The 23,307-nt window shown below is 47.4% G+C and overlaps 1 protein-coding gene across 2 annotated transcripts in view; it reads left to right on the top strand.

Moving 5' to 3' along the window:
* LOC137634264 (actin-binding protein IPP) overlaps nt 1–23,307 on the top strand; it is a 107,794-nt gene that overhangs the window by 1,072 nt on the left and 83,415 nt on the right. The window lies entirely within an intron of this gene.

Here is a 23,307-nt window from a genome sequence, read left to right as displayed (position 1 = left end):
ATTTGATGTCTCTCATCCATATGATGTACAGTCTTTGGTTTTTTATGCTTAAAATCTTATTGCATTTCTACAGTTTCTCCTGGTTTAAAAGGGTTGGTAACATTACTTTTTACAGTATACAGGAGAAAATATGAATTTATTTACCTTTATTTATTCACAATATGATTACGCAATAGAAAAAACTACTCAAATGTATTGGAAGGTATAGATTACCAAAATAGTTGTCAATGTATATTGTTAGTCACATGGATTTTTTAAAATGCCCAATGAGTAAAAGCACCTAATTGGATTCTTTTTGTAGTGATGCACCATTGCTAAAAATACCCGAATTTATTTTTTGCTTTCATTTTTAAGTAGGGAAAAGAGCTAATGCTGTAACTTGATCCTTTGTTGAAATTTTATCCAGTCAACTACCATTTAGGAATTTAGCTGATGTTCAAGAAAACCAGCTACTGTTGACATTGATGATTTGTTTAGTGTGGACATTCAGTAGGTTCTCTGTTCAGTCTGTTTGAATCTTCAAATATGGTCATTGATTTAAAATCACTTGCTGTTAGTTTTTCGTGGAAACCAGCTTTAAAAAGTGATTTTTAGTTCTATAGTGTGATCTGCCAACTTTTCCTAGATCAGTAAATGTCAGTAAATATTTTTGAGTTCCATATGCAAAATGTCGGAACATTTATTAACACTGAAATGGTAATCACCATCTGCAACTTCTGTCTTTCACTTAGCCTAGATGAGGGTAATAGTCTTGGCCTATGTTTTATTAGTTGATTTATAAAAGATTCAGAAGTGATACGATGTTGTAGATGATAGAGAACAGGTTTGCAGGAAGGAGAAGGCCCCTCATTTCCATGTAAGTCAGGAGGACCAAAAGCCCTAGGTAAGGTTAGGTAGGTGTGATTGGGTTAGGTTGTGTTACAGTATGTTACTCAATTTGTGAAAATAGAAAATATGGCTACTGTAAATATCTTAGGTTAAGAATTGGGTTGCAGGGAGCTAAACTGCTTCCACATGAGACAGGTAGGTCAGAATGTATCCTTGTAGTTTTCCCACTTAAAAATCCTAATTGTTCCAACACGATCTTACATCAGACCAATGTTATCGAAGAAACTCCTGAGCTTAGCCCCCCGACCAGTAATTTTCCCCCCTAACAGGCCTATACACCCCAACTCCTTCCACACGCATAACCCTAACCTCGCTTGTTTTCCAAGCATGCTCTGAGAAAATGCCACAGGCGACCTTCCCAAGTTGAGAAACCCCAATCTACTCCTGGTCGTCGACACGTGAGGTCAACTTGCCAGCTTCTCTCGCGGTCGCTAGTTTTTCCCTTGTGCTTAAAGCGCGTTTGTTCCGTAACTGGAATACAAACCATGCTATTTAATAGGGGTGTTACTTTCGGCATAGCTAAAATGACGAACCTTTAATTTTTAACGAGGGTTAACTACCCACAACGCTAGTTAGCGGGGGGTAGGGAGGGTAGCTTGCTACCCCTCCCCCCTCACACACCTGTGATTGAGTTCACTTTGCATTTGGCTCGGATGGTGAACGGACGTTGCTGTTCTTCATCCTCGCCGACAATTGGCAGCCATTAATATTAATGCCTTTTGCTTTTCCTTTTCTCTTAGACTGTGTGTGAAGTAGATTTCTGCGACCATGCGTACCTGCTCTGGACTTCCCGACCGCCCCTGTGGAACATTCATGTCGGCGGTCGAGACCGATCCTCACGCCCTTTGTCCTTCTTGCAGAGGTCAACGGTGTGATAGTATCAACAAGTCTAGTGAGTGTAGGGAGTGGTCTTCCTCTCAGTGGGACAGGTTTTCGCGACGGCCGAAGAAGAAGTCCAAGTGGGATATTTCTCCTTCAAAGGTTGCTTCAAAGGGAGAAAAACCCAAGGCCTCTTCTTCCGTTGCCCAAACCTCCTCCGAAGCTCCTACTCGGTCTCTCGAAAGAGACCGCCGAGTAGTAGCGTAGACCGATTTATTTCTGACTAATTCTGGGTCTCGAGAGATGAGGTTGCTTCCCCTAGCAAAGCAGCACCACCTCTCCCCCCAGGGGAGGCCTTGTCACTAACTTCCGTGTTTCAGATTTGGTCCTCCTTGGGGCTTACGGGTTTGCCCTCCAAGGAGGCATTGCTTGATTTCATCCACATGGGTGCTTCTGTCAAGCAGTCGTCGTCACCGTCAGAGGTAGATCCCCTGACACTTGTTGACGTTGTTGTGTCAGAGGTGTCGCATGCGACATCACCCATCTCCTCTGCCACTCAAGACTCTACGGTAGCTGCCGACTTAGTTTCCCCCGTTCCTGACCATCCTCCGAGGGGGTAACTAAGTTCATTATCAGTCTCTCCTGCTAGTGTTTCTCTCCCTCGGGGGAGTTGACTTACAGAGACTCCTCTTCGGAGGACTACTGACGGTCAGCTTGCTGATCCAACGGCCCCCAGAGGGCGCATCTGTCGGAAGGCTCGCCTTCCTCTTCGCCATAGAGGCCTTCCTTCACCTGCAGTGAGGAGACGCCTCTTTGGTTCAACGTCTTCAATGCAGTCCCCCGCAGAGGAACCTCTAGACCGATCATCCATCACTGCACCTGCAACCAGTCTTGTGACTTCGGTCCTGGACCTCTCTACAGGTCGCTCGTGATCTCCTTCGGTGGATAGTCGTCCTTTCAAAGGGCACGTGGACCATCCATCCAACAGACCTGCCGACCTTCCATCGCCATTCCTGTATGGGCCTGATAAGGCTCCACCAAAGTGAGCTATTGCCCGCCATCACTCTCGCCCTGCGCACCACGTGCCCTGACCAGCGCTCACCATCAGCTCGTCAGTCACCAACGCTTCGGCGCACCACCCATCTTGCTCGCCTCTACAAAGGGCAGCAACCTCACGCGCTTGCGCGCCAACATGCGCCTACACGCCAACAAGATCCTCAATGATCTGAGCACCATGCGCGTCCACACGCGCACACCCGCCAACGATCTCCTGCACCTATGCGCCCTGCGCCCACAATCTCCTACGTGCCAGCGCTCACCTACGCACCAGTTACCAGCGTGCCAACGTTCTCCTACGCAACAGCGCTCTCCCTCGCGCCAACATATGCACCCCGCACCACCTGCGCATCCGCGCACTCCTGTGCGCCAACCAACGTGCCAGCCAAAACCTGCACTCCATCACTCTCCTGCATGTAAGTTCGTAGGTGAGGCAACAACATGGTTGCCCTCACCTGTGCGCCAACATTTACTTGCACGCCAGCACTCACCAATTTTGCGCTCACACAGAGGTACGCGCACGCTCATCATGATTCTGCTGCGCGCAAACATTCTCCTGCGCGCGCTATTTCTTCTACGGACGCGTGCCAACACATTCCCGCGCGCTCATCGTGGTTCTCCTGCGCGCGCCAACAGTCTCCCTCGCGTGAGCACCAATATTCTCCTTCGCGTGAGCGCCAATATATTCCTTCGCGAGCGCCATTATTTTCCCTCGCGCGGACGCCATTATTTTTCCTGGCGCGAGCATGCGCACCTAAAGGAATGTCATTCTGCAGCGCATACCACCGTGCATTGTGGGAGAAGAGAAACATGCAGAGGTGTGCAGAATCCCTAAGCTACATCCTAAGGTGAACCCACCCATTCCAGTAACTCCTCCCAGGGAATCTTCGGTCCCTTTCCCTTCAGGGGGTATGTCTGACAGGACGTCTGTCAGCCAGCAGCCCTGGTTCAATGCCTTGATCAGAGCTGTAACCCAGGCTTTCAAGTCTGTACTGTCTGATCTAGGACATGGAACCATGGCTTCCTATGCCCCTTTGAAGAGGAAAAGAGGAGTTCCGGACGTGGTCACTTCCCTGAGGGTGAAACTGACTCCACTCAGACCATCGAGGCAAGTTCCTCTTATTTCTCCGACTAACTCTCCGTCCCTTTCGGACGAAGATCTCCCGTCACCTAGGGAACCACGCCAAGAGAGTCTTTCCCCCATTGCACCAATGGAGGAAATCTCTCTTCATGTCGAGAGTTCCTCACAGTCTGAGAATAGAAGGGACATGCCACACTCATCGATATTGGAGTCTTACCTTCTTCCCCAGAAGGAATCTAAAGACTTCAAAACCATGCCAAAGTCCTCCACTAGGGCTAGGATGGAGCCAGCCTGCCACTCAGGGAATGTCCGCGACTCTCCCCAAGAAGAGCCTTTGCGGGTAGAGGGAGACTTCGCTGCAAGTCCTACAACAGGAGGAGACCAGCAGGAGTCAGATCATGCATTCTGGCAGGTTCTGACTCTGAGGGTTCTCAACTGGTTTTCCGACCCAGAGATCCCCCCCTCGAGAGGACAAAGGCACAGACCTAGACTACGTCTTTGGTACTCGAAAACCCTCTAAGACCAGTGCAGCCCTGCCCTGGTCTCAAGGTGTAAAGAGTACCAGGGATAAGATCGCTCAGCAGCTCTCCGAGATGTCCTCCTTCAACCGTTCCGGTACCATGAACAAGCTCCTCCCACCTCCTCGCGTACAGCAGAGGAGGTACTTCGAGATCCTGGAGGAGCCTAGTTCAGCTCTTCCTCTTCCACTTGCTGGAAGAGCTAACCAGGGGAGTCCATCTTGAGAGAGACTCCAACCGGCAGGTCTCGTTCTTGGCAGCCGAGATCCTCAACCAGGAGAAGGTCATGAAGTATGCTATGAAAGCTACTTCTTGGCTTGATATCTGGTCGAGGACCTTAGGTATCCTGATATGATCTGAGGATTTCTCCAAGGAGCGTACCAGGAAAGCTATGGAAACCTTCCTTCTCTCAGGTACTCGCACGATCAAGTTTCTTGCCCACCAAGTCTCAAACTTGTGGGCAAATACCATCTTGAAACGTCGGGATGCAGTAGCTGAGAGATTCCACCAGAAGGTCCCTAGCGTGGAGATCAATAGGCTCAGACATTCCTCCATAGAGGGGTCTCTTCTGTTCGAGCCTAAGGATGTGGAACATGCTGCTGAGAGGTGGAGGAAGTCTCATCAAGACTCCCTCCTCCATAGGGCTTTAACATCTAAGCCCTATAAACCTCCAGCACCACAGCAGTCCCGTCCAACTAAGACCACAACGACGACAAAAACTGCAGCGAAGACAACGGTGTCTATGCCCTTTCTTGTCAAAGACAGAAAGGCAAAAAGGGTTCTAGGACAAGTGCCCGACTGACAAGTGTCCGATGGACATCTTCCCGACAGACATCTGCCCGAATGAACAGTGCCCGATGGACAAATGCCCGATTAGGACAATTGCCCAATTAGGTCATTTGCCCGATTATTTGTTTTGCTGTTGTAAGGATTTAGTATGCACTTCCTTTAATTATTTTTTTTTTTTATGGTAAATATTAACAAGATATAATAAGAGATTTTTACTGTTAGGCTGCTTAGGAAGATCATAGAGCGATATTTGTTAAAGTGTTTTACTGACAGTCTTAATTGGCGAAAAAGTCTCTCTCTCTCTCTCTCTCTCTCTCTCTCTCTCTCTCTCTCTCTCTCTCTCTCTCTCTCTCTCTCTCTCTCTCTCTCTCTCTCTCTGTGCTTTAGATTTAGAATACATATGGTATAATTTTTTTTATTTTTCAATAGCTTCTCCGTAATTATTGGCAAAAGCCTCTCTCAACGTCACACTTTCTCTCTTCCTTTTCCTTTCTTACTATTTTGTATAGCATTATTCGTTTTACTGACAGTATGCAAATTATGTATAAAATTGAAGATTAGAAATCTGGAAAGTATTATAAATTAAATTTTCATTCAGTTGGAAGAGATTTATGACTGGGTTCCTTCTAACACTAATTGACTATTGGCTATTTGTTAAGTATTATATACCAAATGAAGTGGAGTAGTTACACTATCATTTTCCACTCCTTGGTAAGCCAAATGGTGGGTGTTATTCACCCTTTCTATGAAACCCCTACATTAACAAGGTATAAAAAGACAGAAATAAAAAGAACATGATTTATTTTTTTTATTTGTTGATACACACGTATGTTATTGATAAAAAAGGCAATAGATCTAAATAAAAACACAAACTAAAATTTTAAATTGTGAGCTATTTCTCTCAAAAAATCTAATACTTCTCGATTTTCATGATCTTCCACAATATTTGCTATCCTTTTGGTTGTATCTTGGTGTTTTTTTCTTTTTGAGGGAGGTTCTTGTCCTGCCAGTATTTGGTTGATGATTGCATCGTTAAGAGTTTTTTCAGTCTTCAGTACCTGAAGAAAACGCCAGATATTGGGATGACTTGAGGTTATATCAGCCTGTTAGTGGTTGTGCCATCCTTCCAAGGAATTGGTTGTTTGTGGCAAGTCATCGCATATGCGATCAAGCATACTCCACATACAAATAGGAAATAGTGGGTTTCCTCTGTTACGTTGGCGTATCCTGCCAATAAAAGTATCTTCAAAGTAGTTAATTCCTCCATCTGCTTCTTCGCACATAATCTCTTGTAAGTGTTCAAATGCTTGTACAACATTATCTGCTGGCACAAAAGCCAGGGGTGGTATCATTCGAATGTTTATGGCAAACTCAACATTGCTCTGATATCTTGATTGCAACCCCTCTGTTTGTACCTTCCGATAAATAGCTTGCGAGAGGTGAAAAAAATAGCCCTTTATATTTGCATTTGGAAAATTTTTTATTGCATTCATTGCCGCTTTTTCATAATCAGTCATAATTGCAGATGGATTAAGTCGAGCATTAACAGCCCGAAGTTGGCTGAACAGTTCTTCATAGGTGGATTCTCGTTTATTTGGCAATAATGCAAAAACACATGGTATCGTTCTTTCAGAAATTAAACAATGAACTGAATACAGTTGGTAAAACAGTTCAGGTACTACTTTGAAGGTACCATCGCAAAATCACTCACTCAAAGATTGCAAGTTGCATATTTTTCTCAGTTGAAAACAAAAGTATATGGTTCTCACCAGGTCCACTGTCGTAAAGTAAGAAATTGTCTCCTTTGCACGTTTTTTTATATTCATCTGGAATGACCATCTCATACAAATTTCTCGGTATGGGATGTGGAACATGTACAGCTTGTTTATATCTTCTGATAGAACGTCTAATTGTGCTCATAGATGGTAGTTGACTAGAGACTCCTTCCGAGACATTCTGTAAAGTTTGACATAGAATCTGTTGTGATGATTGTTGGGTTTTAATAGCTTGATGCTTCATTTCTTCACGTAAAGATAGAAGTTCTTGGCGAATAATATCAGGAGCGGGAGTGCGTTCATGTGTTTCGCTTATTATTTGATCACCACGCAAAGTAATTTTGGCCTTGTAGTTGTTGTGTCGGCGGCGTTCACATTCGTAAAACGTATTTCCAGATGGCAATTCCTTGTTCTTAACATATACTTAACCATTATAGCAAAGCTTCAATCCACCACGTTGAGTTTTAATGAATTCCATGGGTGCTTACTAGAGTAAAAAAACTTCTGAAGATTGTGATCCGATACTTTAACAGACTGAAGAGAAATTTTTCCAAACTAAAACATAGATAAATCTGCCTTCAAGTTTTACGGTACAGTTATATAGCAATAAGTAGTTTAAAGTAACTGACTCTCTCTCTCTTTCAAGTAAAATAGGGATACATCATCCCGTTCACGAACTCTCACCCTTCGACCCTCCGTCCGACGATGTCAGATTCATACGTGATGGGGTCTGCGAAAGAAGAGGCCCGTCAGGTCAGAGTCCAGACCATGCTAGAGAAGGACATTCTCCAAGAGGTCCCGGAAGGGTCCCCAGATTTCTAAAGTCTTATATTTTTTGTATGAAAGGCGTCTGGAGACCAGTCCTCGATATTTCGACCTTAAACTAGTTCGTACATCAGACCCTGTTCAACATTGAGAAGGTCTAGATGGTCAGACCGCAGGACTTAGACCACAAGGATGGGTACTTTCAGATCCTCATTCATCCATCCTCAAGGAAGTACCTAAAATTTATTTGTTCCGACACAGATACAAACCTTCGCTATTTATAGGGTATTACTTTCGGCAACGCTGAAAACCAGCCAAGACAATTTTAGTGACGGATATTTACCCCATCTGCTAGTTAGCGGGAGGTGGTTGGGGTAGACTAGCTACCCCACTCACTCTCACCTGTCGGTTGAGTAACCACTTGTACTTTTGGCTCGGTAGAGTGCAGATGTGCCGGCACGTCTCTCTCTCCCGTTAAACAAACTGCCTTGACTTTATTACTTTTTCTTTTGTGTGTCGGTGTGTGTATGGTTATTGTCCCGCTATGCGGACATGTCCAGGGATTGAAGGCCGCCGCTGCGGCACCTTCATGTCGTCCGTGAAGACGGACCCACGCCCTTTATGCCCCGGCATGGCGGGGAACTCAGTGTTCGCGGAACAACACCTGTTCCTAGTGTAGGGAGTTGCCTGCCTCCTAGTGGGAGAGGTTTGCGATTAAGAAGAAGAAGTCGTCTAAACGCGAATCTTCACTTACGGGGTCTTCCTCGAAATCGAAGAAATCGCGGGCTTCTGCTTCCTCTACGCCCAAATCTCTGCCCGAAGCTAATCCTCGACCAGGCCCTTCCGGGGTACGGTCGAGCAGTAGCGCAGGGCTTGTGACTCCAGGTCAACCCTGTGGGATAGACGAGGATGGTGGCTTCCCTAGTGAGTCGGCTCCTTCTCTTCCCCTAGGGAGCGCCTGTTCTTTTCCAGACCTTGGGTCTGGTTCCGACACCTAGGAGTTAGCTAACCTACCAGGGGCGGTGGCAGGGCTCTCTCCAAGGCAAGCTTCCCCATTGGGGGAACATATCTCTCGTTCGCGAGAGAAGGTTGCCTCAGTGCTTCGGCAATCTCCTTACGCTTTAGGTTCTCCTCCAAGGGCGGAAAGAGAACCTTGTTATAAGCGTAGTTCTCCTTCGGGCGAACTTTCCTCCCATGTGGAGGATTTATCTGTTGACCTTAATCAGTCTCCCCCTCGGGCGGAGTCTGTTGTACGTTCCTCTCCGGAGGTTCGTAGAGTGGAGGGGTGGGTAACCCCTCTCCACCCCGGGCGTTCTCCTCCTCGGGCTGCGAGGAGACTTTTTTTTGAACCTGCTGGTTCTCCTCATGTTGACCCTTCAGGGTCTCGTGACGATCACCCTTTGGGCTGGCGTGATCGTGAGCCTTCGGTCTCTCGTCATGTTGATCCGGCGGGTTCTCATGACAGCAGGAGTCCTTCGGGTCTCCGTCGCGCTGAACCTTCGGGCTCTCGCGACTTGAAACCTTTGGGTTTCTCTTACGCTGAACCCTCGGGCTCTTGTGACTTGAAACCTTTGGGTTTCTCTTACGCTGAACCCTCGGGTTCTCGTAACCACGGTAACGTTGAACCTCCGGGTTCTCGTACCATCAGTCACGTTGAACCTCCGGGTTCTTGTACCATCAGTCACGTTGATCCTTCGGGATCTCGTGACAGAGGAACCTCGATTCCTCGTTACGCTAATCCTTCGGGTTCTCGTAACCTGAGTTACGCTGAACCCTTGGGCTCTCGTAACTCTAGTCGCGCTAACACTTTGGTGTATCGTGATAGAGAAACTCCAGTTTCTCGTTGCGTTGATCCTTCGGGTTCGCGCAACACAGTTCACGCTGAACTTTCGGGTTCTCGTGACCAGTGTCATTCTTTTTATGACAGAAAGTTTTTAAACTCTCGTTGTGTTGATCGTTCGCATTCACACAACGCAAGCTATTGTGAACCTTCGGGTGAGCGTAGCAGTGAGTTCTCTCACCAACCTGAGAGCTCTAGCGCACACGGCCAAATTGGCGCTCACGACCGACTTGGCGCGCGCAAACGAAATGCCGATCATGGCGCGCGGGTTCATCCTTTGGTGCACCATATGCATGAACATCCTGTTGTTCGCCATGCGCGCGAGCAACCTTATGCGTGCCAGGTGCGCGAACAACCTTATGCGTGCCAGGAGCGCGAACAACCTCATGCGCTCCAGGAGCGCGAACAACCTCATGCGCTCCAGGAGCGCGAACAACCTCATGCGCTCCAGGAGCGCGAACAACCTCATGCGCTCCAGGAGCGCGAACAACCTCATGCGCTCCAGGAGCGCGAACAACCTCATGCGCTCCAGGAGCGCGAACAACCTCATGCGCTCCAGGAGCGCGAACAACCTCATGCGCTCCAGGAGCGCGAACAACCTCATGCGGTCCAGTAGCGCGAAAAAGGTGCACGCAATCGGGAAAGGCGCCCGCACGAGCTCCCTTCCACCTACCAACAGTTTTGCACAAGAGCGCATGACCATCTTGGCGCTCGCATCCAGTCTCTCGAGCCCCTTAGGCGTCAACAGAGACAACAGTCGCCTGTGCGACTGAGCCCAGACCCTATCTCTAAGGGTAGGCCTGTGCCGATCTTGCCTGTAGGGAATCCTCCATCAGACAAGAGGGTTAGGAAACCTGCCCAGGTTCCTAAATCCAGGAAGCAGTCCTTTCCTAAGGACCTTCCCTTTAGTTTCTCAGGAGCCCGTGACCCCCCCGTGGCTTAGCGCCTTATTCAATGTAATACGCCAAGCCATGAAGGGTGTCGTTCCCTGCTCCCAGTCCTTAGGTGATACACCTAGGATTCCCTTGTCGCCTCCTTTCTTCCCAGGGGCCTCTCCTCCCTTCGATCTTAGGAGGAGGTCGGAAGTTCCCGCACAGGCGGGTCCTTCAGGCAAGGGGAGACGATCATCCCCTCGCAAAAGACCTCTGGAGGAGATTAGGCATGAACCTCAGGGTAGCCCCCTGCAGTTCAAGACGCCACAGGCCAGGCCAAAGGGGGAGAGGAAAAGGATTCGTCCTTCGCCTTCCAAGGAGGATAGGGTTACAGTGAACCCTCGTTTATCGCGGTAGATAGGTTCCAGACGCGGGCGCGATAGGTGAAAATCCGCGAAGTATTGACACCATATTTACCTATTTATTTAACATGTATATTCGGACTTTTAAAACCTTCCCTTGTACGTAGTACTGTTAACAAACTACCCTTTAATGTACAGAACACTTAATGCATGTACTACAGTACCCTAAACTAAAACAGGCACAAATATTAAAGGCGATTTTATATCATGCGTTTCCTAAACACCTAAAAAGCACGATAAAAAATGGCAACCAATGTTTTGTTTACGTTTATCTCTGATCATAATGAAGAAACAAACTCATTTAGTGTACTGTACACATATATGTATAGGTTAGTTTTTGCATCGATTATATTGATGTACAGTATACAGTATGTTGATTTTGTTATTACCAATGTTTTACTTAATTTTCCTTAGGACTTCCAAATGAAATGTTTTTCTTTATGACGCCACCTGAAACGACGGCGTCATAAAGTACGCTCAGTAAACAACCACGCTCAGAACAAAGAAGGCATTTAACGCGCATGATGAAAGTGATAAATAATGATATTTACAGTAAAAGCATTTACAAAATATGTTATTACAAATATTATTTACCGTATCTATATAAAATCATACAGTACATACTGTACGTAGCAAAGCAGGAAAACAATTTACGAGAGAGAGAGAGAGAGAGAGAGAGAGAGAGAGAGAGAGAGAGAGAGAGAGAGAGAGATTGTTTTACGTACGTAAATGTAAATTTTAAACAAAAAAAATATGATAGGCTTTTAAAACCTTCCCTTTAACTTAATGCATACAGTACTAAACTATAAAACAGACACAAATATTACAGTAAAATGTTTAAGTAAAAAATAAAGATTGTTACTGTACTCACCACGAAAGAAGTTCAAGAAAAACTTGAATGATGATGGCGATGAATTTGCTGCACAGTAGAAATGATGATGATGAAGCTGATGATGTCTTCTACTGTGCAGCCAATAATAGTATTTTACGTCTCTTCAGACGGAGGTGTCTTTTCCTGGGACACCTCTTCAACTTCTTCCTGAGACACTTCTTCAATTTCTTCCGAGGGCATTGTGATCGGAAGTTGCTGCCGCTGCTTCTTTTTTCGCAAGAGCATCCTGTAGGGAGCCATTTGTTCATCGATCTTGGTGCAGAATTGTAGAGAACGAACCATATCCTCGTCCCACTCTTGCGACATTTCTTTCACCTCATTCGCAAGCTTGCAGAGCTTGGCAAGCCGTTCTATAGTTAAGACCGTTTCTTCGACATTTTCTTGGATCTCTTCCTGTGTTTCACTGTCTTCACTGCCCGATTTCGTCAGGTCTTCGAGGTCTGCGGCCGCGTAACTTCTACCGTCTTTTAACATAGTATCGAGAAGCGTCACCTTCTCAGCAATCATCATTTTTCGGTGCTGTTTAGGCTCACTACCAGCCTTAGTAGAAGCAGAAGGCTTGGGAGGCATTGTACAGTAGGGTTTAACAGAAAGTTCAACTTAAAACAGTCGCACACAGCACAGATTCAACTTCACAAACTTAAGAACGTCTACTCAGCAATACGCGGAAAGAGAAAGTGAACGATGCAGTCCCGCGAGAACTTTGATGCTGCGGGTTGGAGATGCGGGCAAAACACCAATCACAGGCTAGATAACAAAACTTGAGTTTTGATTCGTCATCTATCGGCGCTTGAACCAATCACAACCCGTCTTATACAGTACTATGGTGCGTTGGTTACTCATAGAAGATGTCCCGCGCACACTGAACGTACGTAGATTAAGTACAATACCGTAATAATAATAAATAATGATAATAATACTGTACAGTAATAATAATAATAATAATGATTAATAATAATAACAATAATAATTTTATTAACAACAACAACAATAATAATAATAATAACAATAATAATAAAAATTTACGTACGTACGCTATTTTACGCCTCTCTCTCTCTCTCTCTCTCTCTCTCTCTCTCTCTCTCTCTCGTACGCTTACAGTACTTATTCGAAATGTGATTTTTGCAACAAAGAATATTATTGGATGCAGTACTGTACTACGTACGTATACATACAAAAGATTCATGGAAAAGAAGCACATCCATTACAGTACACACCATTCTAATATGGTATGACTGCATCTGATTTGCGTTTCATGTTCGATTTAATTTTACTACGTACTGAATTATCGTATGATCACATTCTCTTTTCGTGTTTTATTTCTTTCTGTGCTGAATTATATATCATATGTAATGCAATGAACAATCAGTAAGAGCAGATATTACTATAATTACAGTATTAATGGAATTACAGGTAACAAAATATCGTATTTGGTTATCTTCAGATTTCGCGGTATTTTCGAATTTTCCGGAAAATCCGCGATATGTATATATATATGGGTTATGGGAAAACCCCGCGAAGTGGTGAATCCGCGATTGTCGAACCGCGAAGTAGCGAGGGTTCACTGTACTTCCTATGGAGACTCCTTCCGTTCTTTCCCGGTTTAGATAGTGTCTGAGGAGGCATGACCTGCGACCAGACGGGATTCACCCCGTACGCGGCAATGGATTTACATTCCACCCATAAGCCGATAGAGTCCTCTAGGCCCTTGGGGACAGAGGACCTCCGACCTCGTAGGAGAGAACCGAAGGCTTTGTTCACCATCCCCAAATCCTCGGCCAGTCTTCCTTCCTCACTGCCTCCCAGGCACCCGGAAGCGAGCACCTCCCCGGTAGTCTCCCTATCCCCAGTCTATACAGTTGACGACTTCGACCCACGCTGGACTCCTATGGATGTGAGCTCGGATGTGGAAGGGCAGAGCGATCTCGAGGACGACGCTCTGCCAGCAGCCGCTAGCCCTAAGCTTACAGAGGATGAGAGGAAGGAGTCGAAACACGCCTTCTGGCAGGTCCTAGCCTGCATCCGTTCCATCAATGGACTTCCAGATCCATCGGCAGCCCCTCTAGATGGGAATCCTTGACCAGTTCTATGGCACTCAGAAACCTCATAGGACCAGTGCAGCTTTTCCCTGGTCAAAGGGGTTGAAGAGTGCCAAAGAGAAGGCAGTGTTCCTGGCAACTGGGTCCACCTCTTCTCTCCGCTCTAACTCGTCCTCCAAGCTCCTACCTCCTCCGTATGTGTTTCAGAGAAGGTACTACGAGGTCCTCGGGGAATCTCTTCCAACGCTGCCTCTCGACCACTATAGAGGCACTCTCGAAGGCCACCCCCTTCGAGAAACTTATGGGACTTCCAGTCTCCTTTTCGGCCTCTGAAATCCTAAACCAGGAAAAGGTGGCGATGTACGCCATGCAGGCTACTTCGTGGCTGGATTTCTGGCTAGGATCCCTAGGACAACTGATGAGGTCTAAAGACCTGTCTCGGGAGTCCTCCAGGAATTCTTTGGAGACTTTCCTATTGTCTGGCACTCAAGTTCCTCTCCCATCAGGTAGTGAACCTTTGGGGCAACACTATCCTGAAGAGGAGAGATGCTGTCATAGGCAAGCTTTATAGACATCTCCCTCAGGCCGAAGTAGCGAGTCTGAGAAATGCTCCTTTTGAGGGCAATTCTTTGTTCCATCCCGGGGATGTCGAACGGGTGGCAGAGAGATGGAGGAAGTCCAGTCAGGACTCCCTCATCCAAAAGGTCTTAACAGCTAGACCTTACCCCTCTCAGCCACAGCGGAACGCGCAGCAAAACCCGTAGCCGAAAAGGGCTAGAGACCCAAAACAGCAGGGTAAAAAGGGTGCAAAGCAGGCCTTTCACAGCAAAAAGTCCTCTCGTGGAGGAAAGGTTAAGAAGGGATCTGGCCGAGGCCAGTCCCAATAAGACAGGAAATCCTCCCATTTGCCCACCTGTGGGGGGATGCCGGCAAAGCCGCTGGCAGAGGTGGCTTCATCATGGGGCCGAACCCTGGACGGTTGAGGTGATTCGTTCAGGGTATCGTATCCCGTTCACGCGCTCTCTCCCTCCACTGACTCGAGTGCCGATTCCATTGAACTCCTGTGCGAAGGGATCCACACAGGAGTGTGCCCTCAGGGCAGAAGTCCAGTCCATGTTGGAGAAGGACCCTCTCCAGGAGGTCCTTGATGGGTCCCCAGGCTTCTACAGTCGACTCTTTCTTGTGAAAAAGGCGTCTGGAGGCTGGAGACCAGTCGTCGACCTCTCGGCCCTGAACAGGGTTGTCGAACAGACACCTTTCAGGATGGAGACGGCCGACACAGTCAGACAAGCGATAAGACCCAAGGACTTCATGTGCACTCTAGATCTGAAGGATGCATACTTCCAGATCCCAATTCACCCGTCTTCCAGGAAGTATCCGAGATTCCTGTTCAATCAGAAGCATTACCAGTTCAGGGTACTGTGTTTCGGTCTTTCCACAGCACCCCAGCTATTCACGAGAGTATTCGCCCTAGTATCATCTTGGGCTCACAGAGTCGGCATCTGTCTCCGAAGATGCTTGGAAGACTGGCTGATTCTGGCAGACTCGGAGGCGGCCCTTCTCCGCCACCGAGACGAGCTTCTAAGGTTTTGCCAGGATCTGGGAATCGTGGTAAGCCTCGAGAAGTCTCAACTGCTCCCCTCTCAAGAACTGGTATACCTAGGCATGCGATTAGGCACCCTAAGGCACAAAGCATTTCCATCAGATGAAAGGATCCAGAGACTGATGGAGATAGCACAGGTCTTCCTCAGTCGGGAAGAGCTCCCGGCGCAGTATTGGCTTCGCCTTCTCGGTCACCTCTCTTCCCTGACCCGACTGATCCCCAACAGTCGCCACAGGATGAGATCCCTCCAGTGGCGACTAAAATCCTAGTGGAACCAACACTCCGATTCCCGGGATCACCTAGTCTGCATAGGGCTAGAGGAACAGTCGGACCTCAGGTGGTGGCTAGCGGAGCCGAACCCCTGCAAAAGGGTCGATTTTCTCATCTCTCGCCCGGAATTGATGCTTTTTTCAGATACATCAAAAGAAGGGTGGGGGCCTCACGTGCTGCACCATTACATCTCCGGCCGATGGTCCGAATCAGAAAGGTACCAGGAATTAAATCTCTTAGAGATGAGGGCAGCCTTTCTGGCCCTCAAAGAGTTCCACCAGGTCCTGGCGGGGCACCACGGAGTGCCGATGAGTGACAACACCACGGTAGTAGGTTATCTAAGCAAACAGGGCGGTACCTTTTCGCAGCAGCTGTGCCATCTTGCAGTAGAGATACTCAGATGGGCAGAGGACAACTCGGTGACTCTATCAGCTTGCTTCATTCCAGGCAAGCGGATTGTGCTAGCAGACAAGCTGAGCAGAGCAACTCAGATAGTTGGCACCGAGTGGTCTTTGAATCCTCTGATAGCCAACAAAGTCCTGACTGTGTGGGGTTCCCCGACTGTGGATCTGTTCGTAGTGGCCCTGAATTTCAGGCTCCTGTTGTACTGCTCCCCAGTCCCGGATCCCCAAGCTCTTTGGCAAGATGCTTTTCAACAACGGTGGATAAACCTGGATTCTTACGCGTTTCCCCCGTTCTGTCTGATGAGAAAAGTCCTCAACCAGGTACGAGCAAGCAACGACTTGCAAATGACCCTCATAGCTCTGCTATGGCATCACGCAGAATGGTTCCCGGACCTTCTGCATCTCCTCACGGAGATCCCGAGGGAGCTTCCTCCACAGCACGACCTCCTCAAACAACCATATGCCAACATCTTCCACAGAGCCGTAGCTTCGCTTCGACTTCACGCCTGGAGACTATTCAGCACCTCCTCACACAGAGAGGCTTTTCGCAACCGGTTGCGAAAAGAACGGCTGGACACCTCAGGAGATCCACAGAGGCAGTCTACCAGGCAAAGTGGTCAGTTTTCTGTAGTTGGTGTGGTGGAAGGGGTATCTCTCCCCTCGATTCCTCTGTTCTAACTATAGCGAAGTTTCTTCTATACCTCCGGGAAGAAATGCTTCTCTCGGTCTCGGCAGTCAAAGGCTACCGCTCAGCCTTGAGTCTCGCCTTTAGATTGAAAGGAGTCGATATTTCCTCCTCGTTGGAACTGTCTTTGCTCATATGCAGTTACGAGCTTACTTGTCCCCAGGCAGAGCTAAGCCTCCCCCTTGGAACGTGGTTCGGGTCCTCAGGTCTCTGAAGGGCTTCCCCTATGAACCACTACGCCAGGCCTCAGATCGCCACCTCACGTGGAAGACGGTGTTCCTGCTCGCTCTGGCTTCGGCCAAGAGAGTCAGCGAACTTCATGGTCTATCTGCTGATGTCTCCCACTCTAGGAGAGTGGGGGAAGTAATCCTCAACTACGTCCCTGAGTTTGTAGCCAAGACTCAAAATTCGGGTGTGCCGGACTCCAGGTTCGGCCCATTTCGGATAGAGAGTCTTCGTTCTGTAACCGAAGATCCAGACCAACTGTTACTATGTCCAGTAAGGAGTCTGAGGTGTTACTTAAAAAGAACAGCAAAAGCTTGCCCCCGTGTATGAGCACTTTTCGTCAGCACGGGGAAGGTCAAGAGGAGGGTCCCGAGGAATACTATTTCCTCCTGGATAAGGAAAGTAATCAAATACGCTCTATATCCAGATCCTTTTCTGTCCAACCGATCCAGAGCTCATGACATCAGAGGTATTGCAACGTCTCTGGCGTTCAAGAAGAATTTTTCTGTGGCACAGGTATTGCAAGCGGGCGTGTGGAAGCGTCAGTTGACCTTCACAGCCCACTACCTGAAAGACGTTACCCACAGGAGCATGGAAACCTTCTCCATTGGTCCTGTGGTGGCCACACAACAAGTGATCTAATGCCTCGGGCTCCTTGATGGACAAGTAGCAGAGGGTTGAGGGCTGAGGTTACCCGGGTTAGTCTAGGGTGAATGAAAAGAATGTTTGGCTCACTTCTTTCTTTCTCCTTCTCCCCCCCTGGGGAAATAGCTCCGCAAGACCGAAGCATTGCTGACCTCGCCCCTCTGCAGGTTAGAATCATTTCCCTTGTGCATCCTGAGCATGAATGAATACTTTGTTACGTCACTAATACCTCTTGAGGGAGGGTATTGGATATGTCTTAGAATCCTCGAGCTCCTACGTGAAGACAAGCCACGAGTCTCTCTCACACAAGCTTCTGCAGGCCGCTATCAGTGAGTTACCTTGTAACAACTCTGATTTTAGCGAGGGTAGGGTTCCTACTAATTAGATCAAAATCAATTAGAAGGAACCCTGGGTCATGACCAAGGCCAGTTGGTAGAACTTCCTCCCTCCTAAGAGTAAGTCACCCTATAAATAGCGAAGGTTTGTATCTGTGTCGGAACAAATAACAAATTTGGAAATAATTTTTTTTTTTCCTAACATACAAAACTGGAGCTATTTATACAAATTGGCCTGCCACCCTGTCCCCCTAGAAGTCCTGCCAGAAAGCAAAAGTGGTTACTCAACCGACAGGTGTGAGTGAGCGGGGTAGCTAATCTACCCCAATCCCCTCCCGCTAACTAGTGGATGGGGTAATTATCCCTCACTAAAATTGTCTTGTCTGGTTTTCAGCGTTGTCGAAAGTAATGACCCTATAAATAGCTCCAGGTTTGTATGTTAGGAAAAATACAAATTATTTCCAAATTTTTTATGTCAGGGGAAAAGATATACCTGTTCAATGTGCTGTGTTTCTGTCTGTCCACAGCACCCCAGGTGTTCACACGGATCTTCACCCTAGTGTCCTCCTGGGCGCACAAGAATGGCATTCGTCTACTTCGTTATCTAGATGATTGGCTGATTCTGGCAGATTCGAGGGAGTCTTGTCTCTTCTCCATCAAGACAGACCTTGCATTTTGCCGAGATCTAGTGATCATGGTAAATTACGAGAACTCTTACCTGCAACCAGCTCAAGACACAGTGTATCTAAGAATGAGAATCAGGACCAAAGTAAGCAAGATCTCTCTTTCCGAGGAAAGAATAAAGAGACAGAGAGGTAGCCCAGATCTTCCTCTCACGAGACAAATTGGCTGCACTTGTATGGCAAAGGCTGCTGGGACACCTACACCTAACTTCTCTAAAGAACTTAGTTCCCAATGGTCAATTGCACATCAGATCTCTGCAGTGGCAGCTGAAGACCTTTTGGTCCCAGCACGTCGATCCACTGAGCATTCTGGTGCTAGTAGGTCAAAAGTGGAAGAGAGACCTGAGATGGTGGGTGTGAGACACCAACCTGCTCAGGGGAGTAGACCCTCTCTCTCCTCCCCCGGATTTCTTTCTCTTCACGGATACATAAAAAAAAAGGTGCAAGGCTCATCTGTTGCACCTCTTGGTATCTGGACGGTAGTCTGAATCTGAGCCACATAACCTCCTGAAAATGAAGACAAACTTTCTCGCCCTCAAGCACTTCAATCGGCTCCTTTCAGGATCCTTCGTAGTGCTGATGAGCGACAACACTACTGTTTTGTCGCACACAAACAAGCAAGGAGGCACCTTTTCACAGCCCCTATGCCAGCTGGCTGTGGAAATCCTCAGATAGACGGAAAACAATTCGGTAGCCCTTTCAGCCTGATTCATCCCAGGCAAGAAGAATGTGCTGCCGGACAATCTGAGCAGGAGGACTCAGATAGTAGGCTCCAAGTGGTCCTTGAAACAGCAGATAGCCAACGTCCCTAAACCGAAAGCTTCCGGTGTACTGCTCTCCAGTACTGGATCCCCAGGTGTTCTGGCAAGATTCCTTCCAACATTATGGGATAGGATGGACGTATACACATTTCCTCCCTTCTGCCTTGTAAGGATACTCTTAAAATCAGGGCATCTCAAGATCTGTCGATGACCCTAATAGTTTCACTGTGGCATCATGCAGAAGGGGTCTCGCAACCTCGGTTACGCTTAGCCAGCGGGCGCTTGTTCCGGATGCTATGCTGAACCTTCGGGTTCTCGCAGCAGGGAATCCTCTCCTTCCCGTCGCATGAATCCTTTGGGTTTCGCTAGGTTTTCTGAGCCTTTGTTTTCTCGCAGCAAGCGTCCTGTAGGTATCCATTCTCCTCCAGGATTTGGTGGCACAGTTCCTCAGGGTTCTTGCCACTACGATTCCCATGGGTCGCGCGACCTGGAGGCACGCTCCACGGAAGTTCCTCCCCCTGGGTTTCCTCCTCTTGCTCCAGCTCAGTCTCATGCTGCGACCCATTCTCGGCTCCTATGGGTGAGAGTTCAAAAGTGGAAGGGCAAAGAGATCTTTAGGACGACGCATTGCTATCTGCCGCTATCCCTAGGCTAACGGAGCAAGCCTTGTAAGGCACTCAACATACTTTGAGTTGCACCCAAAATCTCCTCAACCTTCTGGGTTTCTGGTGAAACATTAATCAAACAATCTGGATATAATTAGAATTAAGGTGCTTCCATTCAAGGTATCATCAACGCCTCCATGGAAATTACCTGACGTATCTTTTTGTAAATACTTTATTGGAGTTAAGAAGAATATGACTGACTTAGAATCCAGGTCTCTTTTTATGGAACATGTTGCAGAACACAGGGTATCAACTTTTATATATACTGATGGCTCCAAATCTGAAGCTGGCGTTGGATTTGGAGTACATAGTAATGATTTTAATTGTAGAGGTGCCACTTCCTCTAACAGCTTTCATATTTACTGCCGAACTGTATGGCATACTAACCACTATTGAGAAAATAGCTTTGGAAAAGGAGGGTAATTTTATAATTTTTAGTGATGCAAGGAGTGTTCTTCAAGCTTTAGAAGTTTTTAATTCTAGTAACCCTCTAGTTTTAAAGATTTTAGAATGGCTTTTTATTATTGGACGGAGAGGTATAACAGTTCGATTTTGTTGGGTTCCAGCACATGTAGGTGTGTCTGGGAATGAGAAGGCAGATTTACTGCCGAAGAATGCTGCATCCGAGTTGCTACCAAGGAGGTACCCCATTCCCTGTAATGATTTCCTACCTTACATCAAGAAATTGGTTTGTAATAAATGGCAACAGCACTTGGATAGTCTAGAGGGTAATAAAATGAGGGAAGTAACAAATATCATATCACCTTGGAGGTATAACATGATACCCCGAAAATGGGAGACGACTCTTTGTCGTCTCTGTATTGGTCACACATGGTTGACACATGAGTTTCTGCTGAAGGGCCAACACCAACCGTATTGCGAGGACTGTTTACAGTAGTACCTTTAATAGTGAGCCAATTGTTGACCGAATGCCCTAATTTTGATAACTTAAGAAATAGATATCTGTTTGAGGCTTGAGGTGAGGATGGCAGATTTATTTCAGAAGCAGGTCTTCTGAAAACTATTTAACTATTATAATGACTTCTTAACTTTTATGGTTTTAATTGAATTCTCTTTTATTTTTCATATATAATAAATGCTATCGGCGTCAATGACCTTGGATGTCAGGATGCCAGAAAACTTTCAATCAATCAATCAGTCAATTAACGGAGGATAAACGTAAGGAGTCGGAACATGCCTTCTGGCAGGTGCTATCCTGCATTCGCTCTATCAATGGGCTGCCAGATCCATCGGCAGCTCCTTTTGATGGTAGGGGTATTGTACGGTCTTTGACTAGTTTTATGGTACTCTAAAAATCCTGAATGCCAATGCAGCTCTGCCCTGGTCAAAGGGGTCGAGGAGTGCCAAACAGAAGGCAGTGTCCCTGGCAACTGCTTCTTCTTCTTCTTCTCTGTGCCAGTTCATCTTCCAAGCTCCTCCCTCCTCCGTATGTGTTTCAGAGGAGGTATTAAGAAATTCTTTGCGAGTTTCGCCCTATTTTGCCTCTCGACCACTTTATAGAGGCACTCTTGAAGGGCACATCGTTCGAGAAGCTCACGGGACTGCCTGTCTCGTTTTCGGCCTCCGAGATACTCAACCAAGAGAAAGTCGCTAAGTACGCCATGCAGGCAAATTCGTGGCTTGACTTGTGGTTGGGTTATTTAGGACAACTGATCCGGTCCTAGGATTGGTCTCGGGAGTCCACCATGAAGGCTATTGACACTTTCCTATTGTCTCGTATTCCGGCCATCGAGTTCCTCTCCCATCAAGTGGTGTAGCTCTGGGCCAACACCATGTTGAAGAGGAGGGATGCTGTCATAGGAAGATTCTATAGACAAGTCCCTGAGACCGAGGTGGCGAGACTCGGGAACACTCCTTTTGAAGGTAGCTCTTTTCAATCCTGAGGACGTCGAGCAGGTGGCAGAAAAGTGGAGGAAGTCCAGGCAGGACTCCCTCATCCAAAAGGCTATACACTTCTCAACCACAGAGGAAACTAGCTCCGAAACCGTAGGCAAAAAGTGCTAGACCCAAAACAACAGGGTCAGAAGGTATCTAAACAAGCCTTTCGGGGAAAGAAGCCCTTTCATGGAGACTAAGGGAAGAGGGTATCTGGCCAAAGCTGATCCCACTAGGACAGGCAATCCTCGCACATGACCACCTGTGAGGGGATGCCTGCATAGCCGCTGGCATAGGTGGTTTCATTGCTTGGCTGAGCCCTGTACAATCAAGGCAATTCGTTCATGGTATCGCGTCCCGTTCACACTCTCTCTTCCTCAACTGACTCTAGTGCTTCTTCCATCAAACTCCTATGCGTAGGGATCCGCACAGGAGTTTGTCCTCAGGGCAGAAGTCCAGACCATGTTGGAGAAGGGCGCTCCCCACGAGGTTCTCGACGGGTCCCCAGGCTTCTACAGCCGGCTCAGTCAGGATTATCTAATCCGTATAGGACAAGAAGAACGGTCGGACCTCAGATGGTTGCTGGCTGATCCAAACCTCTGCAAAGGGGTCGATCTTTTCGTTCCTCCCCCGGAATTGGTGCTCTTTTCAGGTGTGTCAAAAGAAGGTTGGGAGCTCCACTTGCTGCACCACATTATCTCTGGCCAATAATCCGAATCAGAAAGGTACCAGCACATAAATCTCTTAGAGATGAGGGTAGCAAGGAGGTACCTTCTCGCAGCAGCTGTGCCATCTAGGAGTAGAGATACTCAGATGGACAGAAGACAAATCGGTGACCCTATCGGCTCGCTTCATTCCAAGCAAATGGAATGTGCTGGCAGATAATCTGAGCAGAGCGACTCAGATTGTGGGCGCCGAGTGGTCTTTAAATCCTCTAGTAGCCAACAAAGTCCTGACTTGTGGGGTTCCCCGACTGTGGATCTGTTCGCAACGGCCCTCAACTTCAGGCTCCCATTATACTGCTCCCCAGTATTGGATCCCCAAGCATCTTTGACAAGATACTTTCCAACAATGGTGGGTAAACCTGGACGGGTACAAGTTTCCCCGTTTTGTCTGATGAGAAAAGTCCTTAACCAGGTACGAGCAACCGCTATTGCATCATGCAGAGTGGTTCCCGGACCTTATGTAGCTCCTCACGGAGATCCCAAGGGAACTCCCTTCATGGCACAACCTGCTCAAACAGCCCCATGCCAACATTTGCGACAGAACCGTTGCTTTGCTCTGGCTTCACACCTGGACTATCCAGCACCTCACACAGAGAGGCTTTTCGTAACGAGTTGCGAAAAAAAATGGCTAGACACCTCAGATGATCCACAAAG

The sequence above is a fragment of the Palaemon carinicauda genome, chromosome 44 (assembly GCF_036898095.1).
Source record: "Palaemon carinicauda isolate YSFRI2023 chromosome 44, ASM3689809v2, whole genome shotgun sequence".
Taxonomy (NCBI): domain Eukaryota; kingdom Metazoa; phylum Arthropoda; class Malacostraca; order Decapoda; family Palaemonidae; genus Palaemon; species Palaemon carinicauda.
This window is presented reverse-complemented; position numbering and strand designations above follow the sequence as displayed.